General features: G+C 40.2%; 1 protein-coding gene across 2 annotated transcripts in view; it reads left to right on the forward strand.

Moving 5' to 3' along the window:
- spock1 (SPARC (osteonectin), cwcv and kazal like domains proteoglycan 1) overlaps nt 1-13,992 on the forward strand; it is a 133,651-nt gene that overhangs the window by 52,467 nt on the left and 67,192 nt on the right. The window lies entirely within an intron of this gene.

Here is a 13,992-nt window from a genome sequence, read left to right on the forward strand (position 1 = left end):
ATTGGCCATTAGTCAATAAGACCGCCCCTATCCTAAAGATGCATGATGCTCCACAGTGCCAATGTCACTGCATCCGTCAGCTCGAGAGGAGAGAGAGTGAGAAGGAAACTGAAATGTTCAAAGCAAGCTGTTGAGTATTTTTTCCAGGAGCAGGAGAAAAGAGACAGCTACGGCTTTGTTTTTCACACCAAGGAGAGGTTATGGAAGCATGGCAGCCACAGGAAAGCACTGTGTGAGAGCTGAGACTGTTAGCCAGCCGGCAGAGTCTATTCATCATCATCTGGCTTATGGCTGCACACTCGCTGGTGGAGCTCACCTCAGATCAAGGACCCACACTCGCAGTATACTGTAGTCTGACAGACCTGCAGTCAAGTAGACAAAAAGACGGGAAAAAGAACTTCCTATTAGGTTTCTTTGCAACCTGTTTCCTCAGCTAATCAAATAGCCAGGGGCAGCAGACCTGTAGCTGTGTCAAGCTAATCTAGTGACACGCTGTCTTATCTATTATTTACTGCACTGTGTCCAACAGCCTCACTTTCCCCTAGCCTTGGATCTTGGTTGACCCCGACATGCCTGCGAGCTGCTGGAAGGCTTACATGGTGAAGAAACGCTGATCTGACAGCCAGAAGTGACTTGGGAACAGTTACAAACATGAGACTTAGCTAGGTGTGTGTGAATCACAAAATGTTTCAGACTTTCTATTTCTTTCTTGTCAGTTTGCTTCAGCATGCTGCCTTGATCTCGTTCTCCTCAGTTCTCTCGCTGTTTAACTGGGATGTGTTGCTGAGATTTTCTTTTTTCCCTTATTTCCTTCTCACTTACTGACTCTGTCACTCTTTCGGGCAGTCAGTCAGTCAGTTGTTCATCCATTTACTTACTCAACCTTCAAGCTTGTGCTGAAGTAATTAGAGTATAAATGGCAGAAATGAAGCGAATATTGTTTGAGTCATGTCGGGGGGAAAAAATGTCATTTTTGAAAAACAATTTGCAAACATTTGCTGTTTGCAGAATCTGTAGTTTGTGGAATGGAATTTGTATCATTGTAAATTATATTGAAGTGTGTTTTCAATCCATGTACAACAGCTGGGTTGGAAATACTTAAACGCACAAGACTGTTCCAACCCAGCAAGGTGTCAACAGCTCTACCTCACCTGATGCGAACCCTAATGCTTTTGCCAGCTCCTTTGATGCTAACAATACTGGTATGTCTCCCTCATCTGTAATATCTTCCTTTAATCGATCCATTCAGAGCTGATCAGATCATATCGATGATGAGAACAGCATTTTCTGCAAGTGATTGCAAACTGCTAGACCCAGTAGAATGAACTGTTAGATTTCACTTTCAATGTGCCTGACGTTCTGCTGCTCCATCTGTGCCCAGAGTGCTCAATGCATGCCAAAAGGCAAAATGAAGAGGCATATATAGTTCAACAGGGCACCTAATAAATGGTCCCGCATCAAGAATATACAATCTATTTGTGGCAGCAGATGTTTTAATTGTGGCAGGCTGCCATGAATAAATAAATATGTGGGAAACCCCGGGTAAAGTATCAGTGTACGCCAGCCGAAGGACTTGTCAGGTATGGGTTAGCGCTCAGCAATTTCTGAGTTTGAACTTCTCTCTTAAATGCCCTGTAAGTGCAACACTACTTGTTTTGCAAAGAAAAAACAAAACGACACTCAGTTGGTTGCAGTCGCTATTAGACAAAAAATGATTTTGTTGTCCACAGAAATAATCTGAGGCACATTCTGTAGCTCATATAATACTTTTCAATTCCCCATTTGCTTTTAAGAGTGCCTTTTCTTCATCAGCAAATAGAAATTCTCTTCATTCATTTGATTCTTTGCATCTTTTCAAGAGGTTGCTTAAAAAAAAAATCACATGACATTTGAATGGAAATATAACTGCGGATGCCTTGACAACCAGTCATTTTCTTAAGTCCAAAGTGTCATTCATCTACAATTACTCTCTTTCTCTCTACAACAATTCCTTCTGTCACTTGTGCTCTATGTGTCTCTCACTCGATTTCTTCTGTATTTCCTCTCACCAGGGAATGTGCAAAGATTGCTGTTTCTCAGAGCTCCATCAGTCTCCTCCTTTGTCTTATCCTTTTTCTTTGTTTCTTCAGACTTTAGTTTACTTCCTGATTCCCCCTCTCTCTACCACACTACACTTTTTGTTAAACCATCTCTTTCCTTCTCCTCTTTCCACCAACTCCTCGTCTCTTGTAATCGATTGATTTCCAAGTTCAATATCCTGAAACTGAGAGGAAATTGGGGAGAAAGGAAAGGAAGCCAGTTTGGAGAGGGTATTAGAAATGAGGAATAAATCTCTAAAGAGTGTGAAGATGGCAAAGATATTCTGAATAACAGGCTTCTCAGTGAAGGTTTTTCCCTCATTAATGTGAAAAGAAAGGACAGAAATGAAGAGGAAGCATGTTTTTGATGATCAGCTTTTAGCCACATTGTTCAGATTGTGGATCAGTTGGGGGATGTTTTCAGCAGTGTGAAAAAGAGGAGTAGAGGAGAGAGGAAGAGAGTTGATGAATGAGGGAGGCTATAAAAATAGAAAGCCAAGAGGAGAAGGGGGGGAAGTAAGCAGGAAGAAAAGAAGTCGTTTGTCTCAGTTTAGAGAAACTGGATTGGCTGTGAATACAAATGTTGTCATTGGTTCAGCAAACCTTTAAAACATTACAATCTGGAAAGAGTTTAGTGTTATAATATGATAGTTTGTTTTCAGCCTAATTGTGTGTGCGTGTGTGTGTGTGTGAGTGAGAGAGACAGAGAGCAGGCAAGAAAGTCTTGAGAACACTACAATAAACTATTAATTTGACTTTGTGTAGCTATCCCCAAACACTGCAAACTTTTGTGTGTGTGTACAATATGCATGTGAGCGGTAGCGTGTGGCTTCATCTCCTCAGCACTGCATGTAATATTCAGTGTTACCTGTCTGTTCATGTGAATGAGATGCTGCCTGTCAATCTTGAGGTTGTAGACACGAATACTGGATAGACTCCAGTGGAGCTTCCCAACAGGAAAGCTAACTACCATCTCTGTTCTTCCTCTCTCTCTCTATCTGTCTTCTTACACTCACACACACGCACACACACACACACACACACACACACACACACACACACACACACACACACACACACACTCTTTCAATGTTTCCTTGTTATTTTGCCTCTTGCTCTTAAAGGAATATTTCACTTGCAAAATGACTATTTGTATATATAATGACACATCATGTTTTAAATTGAATTTGTGAAGAAAACTGTCTTTATTGCATGCCTCCACAGTGGCCCAGAATCCAAAAAAGGCAAATATTCTTTTTTTGTTTCACAACAGAAAAACAATATCAAACATCTGTTTACAAGATCTCACACAACTCATGCAGTATAATCCGAGCCCCCTTTATCCAGTTGTATGCTCAGTGCTTCCCAAAACGTATGCATATTTGCCTTAACACTGTAATTTCAAACCTGCTCATGCACACTCAGGGCATGCTATTTGTAGGAGGAAGTGTTTTAAGTTACACTGTTTTGGTAAAAATGCATGTTTGGGAAGTACTGAGCATACGACTGGATAAATGAGACTTGAATTATGCCACTCGAACTGGGCGAGAGTTTGGAAATGTTTTGTTGTAGTCTTACTGTTGAGAACTGCAGTCCCTGTTTAGTTCAATTAAAGAAAAGAATGTCCTACGCTTTCTTTATGAATTCAGCGTAACACAAGGTGAATTATTAATATGCAAAAGGTCATTTTTCAGGTGATGTAATCATTTAAAATACTGAATCTTTCTTTTTCTTGCCTTTGCCTTATGTATGCCTCTATTCTCTTGCTCAGCCCATTCCCCTGTCTACTTCATGGCTGAAGATTAAAGTGGCTAAAGATTTTAAGATATTTTAATTAGATTTCTCCAAAACCTCTCTGACTTTTCTGTTATCAGCTGCTCCAAAAAAAAAAGGGGAAAAAAGAGAAAATTTTAAATAATCCTCTCCGTTAAATCTTTTTCACCTTCATTCATCTCAATTAAATCCTCACGTTTCAATTCAGGTCAGCAAGGGACCTCTAAATGACTCGGATCACTCCCTAAACCAACACTTCACATTACTCCCATCTGGTCGTAGATGCAGGACTATTAAATGATGAAGAGCTCCCTTCAGCGGGAGATTTGTTCTTTCTGCTGTAGCAGCTCTCACCTCTCGCCGCTCTGACACTGCTGTGTACATGTTACTGTCTGTATGTTTCTTTGTTTATATCGGTTGGTGTGTATATCCAACACGTTCTCATCCTAAGTCGTCACATATTGCTGCTTTGCAGTGGACTCCGGTGTCTACATAGTACACTCCAGGTATCTTTCTGCATCTGTTGACGGCGTTACAGGATGCCACTAATGCCATCAAATGCACGTGGGATGACGCTGCACATGGATATGTTTAGACAAATGGCAACCAATACCAGAACGTTAATAAAAGCACATGCTGGCACTGATGGTTAAGATTAGGCAACAAGGGCATGGTTGGGTTTAGGGAAAAGGGCATATGGTTAGATATAGGAAAAAAAAAACTTATCACACTTCCACATAAAAGTCCGGGCTTCATATGTTATGTCATTACAGGCAGCATTTCAACCTCGCAGCCCAGCGGCGTACCATGCTGACACAAGTTCCGTCCAGTCGCAATCTCAACTGACGATGACTTTCGAGGTATCGTACTGTTGCGAAGAGAGGCATAACCCTGTTAGGCCCCAAGATAATGTTACCCCTCTGCATAGAGGTGCTAAATTTACAGCTAACAGTGAACAATACAATACGGTGTCATGCTTTTGTTTGATATCTATTGTCAGCAAGAAATGTTTCACATATCTGATCCATCGTTGGTGTAGTTAGCACGCATTACCTCTGAGGCCTAAATTTATTTTTTTTTTAAACTTTATTATGCGGATGGTACTGTAACCCTTAATGTCCCACCAAACTTCAATTAAACTCTCACACTCTGTATGGAAAAAAAATAAACAAACGGTTGTTTGTTCACATTTACAGTTGGTGTGCATGAGTTCAGTGTGACTGTCAGCAGGGATGGCAGCTTTAATGGATTACTTTATATTTACATTATTTAGTTAGTTAAAGCCAACCCACATGACCTCACATTGCTGTGGGTATGAGTGCAGGCCATAATGTTAATGGCATGTAATGCCCTCAGTCACAAAGAAAAATTCCAGCTGTCTATATAAAATGCTGAAACCATGTTGAATAAATCAAGAGAATAAAAACAAATTATGTTTTTAAATATGACAGTTCTACGCTCAGAGATTTTCTTAGGTTAGGTCAAATAATTTTAGTGAAGGTTGTTATAAGTTTGTTGATTAATTTGTGAACACGACTGGCTTGGTTCACTTCACGCCATGCACAGTGTTGTGTTTCACAAATCAGATGTTTCTTTTCCAGCTAATTAGGACAAAGTTTGTAGCGAGAACAGGCTCATATTTCTCTTTCTGTTTGTGTACTTTTCCAAACAGGAGCATGCTTCCACTTCAGTATTGTCACTGATGCAAAACAGCATCTAGTGCTCCTACTCAGCGTTCCTCACTTCTGTTGGGGACTAACAGTAATATAATGCAGTGTGTCTTTAAAATCCACTCCCTGCTCTGTTCTGCTATCTGTTCACAAAGCTCATATATCAGCTTCACATGATGCTGATCAGATCCCAGACGTGCGTTTGTCTATAAGTAGGATGCAGCCTAAGGAGGAGAGCAGAGACTTGGTGGAAAGGAAGGAATGAGAGGAGGAGGAGGAGGAGGAGGAGAGGGGAATGAATTAGAGACTATGGGGAAAAAGATGAGGGAGGAAATTCGGCAAGGTTCCAGACCCATGAATAAAATGCATAAAGTACACAGTAAATTTTTAAGGCTGTTTAGTTTCCAGCGAGAGGCCAGATTTGCATCCTCATCCCCTGATTATGACATCTTCAGTCAGCACTCCAGGCATGGCTTTGCCTATTTTAATGTTAATGGGAGTATTTGTGCAAACTCGCAAATATATATATGTGCAAACACACACACACACACACACTCAGTGAAGGTTACTTTTGCTGAGAGAGGCTAATCGGGCTGAAGCCAATCCCACTCCGGTTCCTCTGTGAATCAATTCTGTTCCTTCTCTACCTTTTACTGTCACGGACTTCCTCTGGGATCTGCTATCAGATGAGATCTTCGGCCCATCACTTTAAACTAGAGAGGGAATAAAAAAGAGCAGACCTGCTGGAGACTCAGGAGACAGAATGACTGTGAAGAGGTCATCACAGAAGTGAATCATTTTTCGAAAATGTCCTCAAAAGTAAAATGAAATCTCCGAATGTTTGTTCAGATGGCTTTAAAAACCCACTTTTGACAAACTGACCTCTTGCTGCAATTCACGCTAGTTTCCTTGTTTTGAGTCTTATCATAGATTTGATCGAATTGTTCGCATTGAACATGGAAGACCAAAGGTACCAATTTCCTTGTCTACACAATAATAAAATTATCTTACTTCTTCGTAGTCTCTGTTGACGCAGGTTTGGTGTTTACTCTGTCATCATATTCTAAAAATTTAGTAACCTTAAGGGCTCGGATGGAGCCTTTTGTCCCTACTGAGCGTTCATTTTATCCATGTTTGTGCACATTTGCTAAAAGCTTATGGATACAGACAAAAACATACATACATACATTCCATGTATGTGTGTTTGTATCAGTATATCATGAGAAATATCTTGATAAAATAATCAAAGGGCATTGCAGAAGTGAATTTTAAGTGTGTGAATTTTCTTTTGTTTTCGAAAGGTAGACAAATACAAACACTAAAGAGCTGAAATCAACTTAATCTCTATTCCTAATTTTTTTGCACGTGTAATTTTGTGATATCCCTAGTCTTGATATAAAATGAAATCAAGTTCAAAAAATCTTTTTTGTCCCCCAAGCGGCAAATTCTTGTGCAGCCAGCAGAAGTGCATACAATACATACAATAAAACAATACATTTAAAATCACATTTAATCACTTAAAAAAACTGATGATGGAAGGAACAAATGAATTCTTCACTCTATTAGTTACTGCGTTTTGGCTTACTAAATCTGCAGCCAGATGGAAGCAGTGAAAACTCACTGTAAAGTGGATGGCTCTTGTCGGCCAGGATTGACTGGGCCTTCCTTAAAGACCTCACCTTATAAAGGTGAAGAAGATTGTTTAGTGGCACTTCAGCAACCGTACTGCACACCTTAACAATTCCCTGCAGTCGGTTCCTGTTTTTAGGGGACAGTGACCCAAACCAACAAACAAAGGAAAAAGTGAGCACTGATTCAATAAAACAAGAGGAAAACATTCTCAGAAAAGTCTGGTCGACATTAAAACCACAAAGGGGTCAGGTGACTGCAGAGCTTGGGGGAGTGGCTGGATCTGGGCTGAGTTAGTATAGTGGCAGGGGAGAACAGAGCAGACAACAGAGTGATATAGAAGCAGCAGGAATTGTGACAAAAAGTCCGACTTTGACTGAGGTAAACTATGAGCACAAAACAGTCAAGTAACCATATTCCAAAGTGTACCATATGTATGCTCATTTTAGTGTTCACCGAGTTGTTTTTTGCTCTTTTCCTTCTACATTTCCTCATTGACATGTCTGACCCTTCTCTTCCTCTGGGGAGACTGTCTGCACACTGCAGCCTAGTTTAACTCGATTGCCTTGCTACTAAACAGCAACATCTAATAGAATTTACCCACTGCAACATGAAGGTGTTGGAACACAGACATGCACTCAATTAACCATAATTAAAATTGTGGCACTGCTAAATAAAGTGCATCATGTACAGTTTTATAATAAAGGAATCCCATTTTCACTGACAGCTGTTGTGCTACATTTTAAACAGATTTTAATTAAACCGTTAAAAAACTTAATTAAATGGTTCAAATTTTTGCTTGCCAATGAGCTCCTGCAGAGTGTTGGGAACTTTAAATAGACACGGTTGAAAGACTCTTTTCACTGTGTGAAACTCATTGCTGGAAATTCCAGCACCACCTCCAACAAAGACGATATGATAATAACGACAGTTTTATCTCCTTCTAATCACTTTAAAGGGTTTGAATGACATTGGGGCAGTGTCGCAGCCAGCTAAACAGCCAGTTAATGCTTTTGAGATGAGAGCACTAAAATATTAATGGGGGTCTTGGGCAAGGAAAGGTCATCCCTGACACTTATATTGAATAATAAGAGGGCTAGGAGTAACCGCTGTGAACCTGAAGTAACACCAGTGAGTAAAACACAGTGCAAAGTACATCTCAGGCGGCAGCACCTCAGCTGCAGTCCTCTGCAGGACACAGTAAATGCTGTTATCTGATGATAACAGATGAAACACTTTTTCTTTACACAACATGTTTGTAGCTGCAGGTCAAAATGAACTCAGCAAAAAAAAAAAAAAAAAAACATAAATAGTCCAGATGGAACAGAAATCATCAAGACAACAAGTGTATTTATTCTACAGGAGCTGGTTCAGATATAGTTGCACAGACAGAGTCATTAGCTGTAACATGATACTAAAGAGGACCTCAGATGGGCTGTTTTACACAATAGTATTTGCAAACAAGATGTGTTCTCTCACCCTTCTTGTCCATATGAAATATAAAAAAAAACCTCAACAACTGAAAAATAGGACATAAGGTTTATTTTTAACATTTGCTTAGTCAGTAGTTCAGGATTAAATCTATAGTTGGTAGCTTATAAAATTACCTTTTTTGCCACTTTAGCTGAAAATGTTACTAAAAAAAACTGTTCTCCTCCTTGTAGAGCTATTAATGAAATCTGCTAGACCCTACTCTGGCTGATCAACAACAACCAATCAGAGTTGGTAATGCAGCTGTAAATCACATCAATCACTTCTCGTGAACTGCGGTCAACCAGGCAGCACTGATCAAATACACTTTCCTCCTCTGATGTTTTCAGAAATATATTTTAGGGTACATTTTAGCTGAAAAATTAGAATGTTTGCTCCAGCTGGTGGACGGAGCTTCATTTGGACTGTTTTTAAAATAGTGGTAGAATCACAAACTTTATAATTTTACAGCTAAACAGTAGGCCTACACTGAAATACCATGAGGGGGCTGAAGAACACGATTTTCTTCACACATTATCTGTCTCATATACCTCTGTCAGGATGTAGACAGTTTAATCAAATATGTGAAAGAAAAATGTTTACAAAAATTATCAGCTACCTTTAACCTCTGTTTCTCTTGTCTACCTGTCTACTATTATTTACAGTATATACAAACCAACAATACATACATGTACAATTCCATACATTTAAATATGTGATTTTATGTATTAAATCAGGGGTTCTCAAACTTTTGCAATCGGCCCCCCGAAGCTGGTTAGGTGTAGTTGTCGTCTCAGTGAGGGTAAGGATTTAAGCGCAGTGATTTATTTTAGCGCGTCTGTGAATTCAAATTTAAGCTTTGCGCACGCGCGATTCATTCTCAGTGTGGACGCGGAGTGGCGTGGGTCTCCTCTGACTGCAGCTGGGACTGTGGCGCGTGCAGGGCGCGAGCCTACGGTGGGACTCGCATGTGAGTGCTTTGGGACGGAGGAGAGGCTCACGGCAGCACCGGCACCCGCTGAGGACAGTAACTGCAGAGCGATACGTGCCTTCATGTCAGAGTCGTAGGTGCAACTCCCGTTTCAATGATAACGCTCCGTTTTAATTGACGGATCAATGAACGAACCTGTGTAAGCTTTTTTGGTTTGTTTGTGTCAGTCCAGCCCTTTGCATTTTTGCCACAGTGGGAGCTTTCATTAACCAGTGTCAGGTCCACGACCCTATTTCTCCCTCCGTCTGTGACATCGCGCCCCACCGGAGAGTGTCGCCCCTGGACCAATCACAGTGCAGTATGCTTCAGATGACGTGTAGCATTGTAGGCGGATACAAGGAGTCGGACAGTCTTCCGATTGGTGGACAAGCCCAAAACATACCTCTGACCTCTCTCCAAAGGAACTATGGGAAACCAATATGGCGTTTGGCATCGACGCTATTATACTTTTATCGCCGAAATATGGATAAAATATGGACGGAAGACACCCAATATCGGATCTATCATCACGGATTTATTGAACAACGTCCTGTAAAAATACCCAATTTCCAGGGCTGAATCGAGAGGTTTCTAAAAGAGCTACGATGCATCGGAGACATCCCTCTGCAAGACACAGCCGGGAGCTTCACACTGCCGAAGAAAGTAAGACGATCCGACTTAAGGTCGCAGAGTTAGGACACTTTACATAAGTGGAACACATTTTAGTCGACTACGCGGGGCTCAGGGGGTTAAATGATAACGCCCTGTTTTAAGTGATGGATCAGTAGACCAACATGTGTACGCTTTTTTGGTTTCTTTGTGTCAGTCCAGCCCCTTGCATTTTCGCCACGGAGGGAGCTTTCACTAACCAGTGACAGGTCCACGACCCTGTTTCTCCCTCCGTCAGTCCGCCCCGGGGGGGGTGCGCCCCCCACTTTGAGAACCACTGTATTAAATCAAACCAAAATGCATGAATTAAAGTAGAGTCAAAGGTTAATAATACTGTGAGACTTAACTCCAGGTGAGTTATTCATCCATTATGATTGACATAGATTCTGCCTCATTTAGTAGCGTGGAGTAAAGACATGAATTACTAAGATGTTCATGAAAATTCATATTCTTCAAAGATCAATAATACTTTAATTCAGTTTTAGTGAGTAGATGTAGTTGAAGCATAACCTAAGTGAGCAGTGGCTATCGCTCAAGCTAACTTTCTACCTATGTGTCTCTTGTCTGACTGTCTCTCTTTCGTATTACTTTACATGCTGTTTTCACAGAAACCATTCATTCAAAGTAAAACATTCTGTAAAAAGCGGGACCGGGCAACGAGTCGATATTAAATTGAAATTGAGAAATGAGAGTGTTGTCTTTTCCAGGTTTAAAGGCTGCTTTACTGTAAATTGATGTAATTTTCTTAACTTACTGTTCCAGCCGTTCTATCCACGTAGTCATTATATCCACATTACGGATGATTATTTATCAAAAGTCTCAATGTAAATATTCCATGAAAGCTCCAATATTTATACATTTCACAATGTCATGATCGAGATATTTGGTAAAAAAAAATGTAAGCTCCTGCCAAAAAGTTTGATTCCTATTAAATCTCAGTTTTAAAATATTCTGTGTTTCAGCTTTGTAAGGGCACAACACACATCACCATCAATCCTACACCTTCTTTCACACAAGGAAGACCTCCATAAAAAAATGTTTAACCCTCTCCTCTCCTCTCCATCACATCTTAGCACAATAAAAAGGCTCGCCTCTGCCTATGCACAGCTCTCCTGCCTCTCCCTCACTCTTCCTCACCTTTCTCTCTTTTTCCCCTTTATGCCGTACCTCAACTCGAAGCCTGCGCAATTTGCCCTCGATGTGTTTCAAATTACATGCCACATCAAATAAGACTATCTCATAAGGCTGCCAGCATGACTGTGTGTATATGTGAGTCCTTTAGTATTCTACCACCTTCAGAATCAGATTCCTATTAAATGAATCTCTGGAGTTGAGCTCAGTATTCAGAACGAGTAAGACGGGGTTGTAATAGATCTGATAGACACAGCATACGGTGCCATTATCACTGACCTTTCTTTCTTTCTCTCCTCTCTCCCTTCTATTCCTCTGCCTCTCTCCTCTGCAATCATTTAAAGGAAGCGGAGGTAAGTAAATCCATTGTGTTTGTGATTTGATAATAGTATTCTGAAACATACTGCAGTACCTCCCGTTGTACTGTTTGTCTGGCACTTGCTTGAAGGCATTGTTGCAGAGCTGGAGAGGTGTTGCTGATTTAAATGCACAGCAGGTTGGACGGCTGGTCAGCCATAGCGTGGTACAGTTCAGCATATTAAAATGTTCCTGTAGTGGTTTTGTAGGTTTCATACTTTTAAGCAAACAGGGCCAAAAGTATGCAGACACTAGCACATTACAACCTCATTGTTTGTTGATCATCTCATTTCAAAATCATGGGCATAATGAACTCCATTCTCCTATCTTGAAGGATAGTGACCACATAAGACTAATTTGTTTGTTTGTTTTTTTATGTCTTCAATTTTTTATTTGCTGTCAGAAAAAAAATCACTGTAAAGTGTTAAGACAAGAGAAAATGGCTGCTGCAGTCTTTGTTTTGATGCTCCCAAAATATGATTTAAGTACAATAAGGACCTGGGATTTAAAACTGGGTTGAATCAGTCTTTTTTACAGAACTTTTTGGTCACATGTTGAATATTACCTGATGAAGACATAATGTTAAAACCACATACTTTATAAATAATGAATGTGGCTAACGCACACACTGGTTTGTGGACTGCTGTTTTGAAGCCTTGAGTTCAGTATTTCCACTGTAATTGTGTTTTTTTTAGGAGCATCAATTTAATGTTTTTGCCTTTTTGATTACTTACCTGATAAGTCTAAATATGCATTCATTACCTTGAAGCATAAATAAGGATAAGGATAAAAAACATCCCCTGATCAGAACATAGGCTTGAATATTTAATTAACTGTTACGGCTTAATATACTACCTACCTTAAAAGTGTGCTATGCAGAATTTTCCTTAAAAAAAAAAAAGTAAAGCCTCAAACAAAAGTAATCCCATCACTTATGACCCATTAGATGTGTGCAGCACAGTATTTATCTGCAGAGACTCTGCTCTCTGCTTGTACTTTCTTATTTTAATTTTATTTTGATGTGTTCAGGATGTTCCTGGACACAGTTTGCATGAGGATGGGACTTAATAAAAATTTGGCAACCACGTGCCAGACTCTAAGCAGCACGCAGGAAGCTAAGAAATCGTGGACTCAGCACCGAAAAACCACCAATATAGCAAAGCAAGTTGGCAAGAGGACAAAGCTTATTACACAGTGAAAGTGAATCTGTGGTTGGCTTTAACCTTTGCTGGTGATTCTGTTAACAAACAGTAGCCAGCAATTCCTGCATCCTATAACTTTAATGGATGTGTTTTTTTTCTGCAGCTTCAAACTGTTATCTTATTTTTTTCTGCAGCTGACAGTGGAGTGAACATAAAGCAATCAAGAGAGAATGGAGTTTTTAAAGCATGGGAAGTCATTGTCACTGTATAAGCATAAAATAAAAATGTAATGGTCTCACATTTGTCTAAATGGAGCAGCGCTCAGTGAGAACTTTTGCAGAAATGACTTTTTGCCACAGTAACATCTTACTTTGCACTTTCACAGCCATAAAGGATAATTTGACAATAGAGATGGGAGGGGGGGGCATTAAAATAAGAGAAAAAAGGAAGTGAGGACATGAGTGAAGTAAGGACCTCAGGGAAAAGCTAATTAGGTTTCATCTCCTCATTTCAAACTTTTGTATTGACTTAAATGCGGACAGTTGTCAATTATAGAAGAAGGGCTGGATGAGTGGGTCAACTGTCCGTTTTATGTGGACCGTTTCCTAAGACTGATTAATTTAGTCTCTCTGTCTCTCTATCTCTCTCTCTTTCTCTCTTTCTCTCTCTGGCAACTCTTTAATTCAATAATAACGGAGGCAGAGATCCTGCCCAGCAGGTTTTCTTTGCCTCCTTCTCATAGTGTCACTGACACAGGCTCGCTCCCTGCTGACACACATATGCCTCTCTGGGCACTATTTTACATGCAGGCAGCACCACTGTCTGTGTGTTTGTGTGTGTGTGGGTGTGTGTGTGCGTGTGCACATGGTGTTATTTATTTATCTATTTAACAAAGATTATGAAATTCGATCAAGCACAATTGATTGAATGCATTTTTATGGAGGCGTAAAAGGGTGGTGGTGGGACGGAGCATCAATCTGTCATATAACAGTGAGGTCTAATAAAATGCACAACTGCGATTCTCACCAGTGGCTGCTCCGTCTCTGCAAGTTGAAAACATACCAACTGTACCACCCTGGGTTTTGTATTGGTTCTGTCACAAA

Source organism: Plectropomus leopardus, chromosome 8 (genome assembly GCF_026936395.1).
Source record: "Plectropomus leopardus strain MGB_pleo_1.0 chromosome 8, ASM2693639v1, whole genome shotgun sequence".
Taxonomy (NCBI): Eukaryota; Metazoa; Chordata; class Actinopteri; order Perciformes; family Serranidae; genus Plectropomus; species Plectropomus leopardus.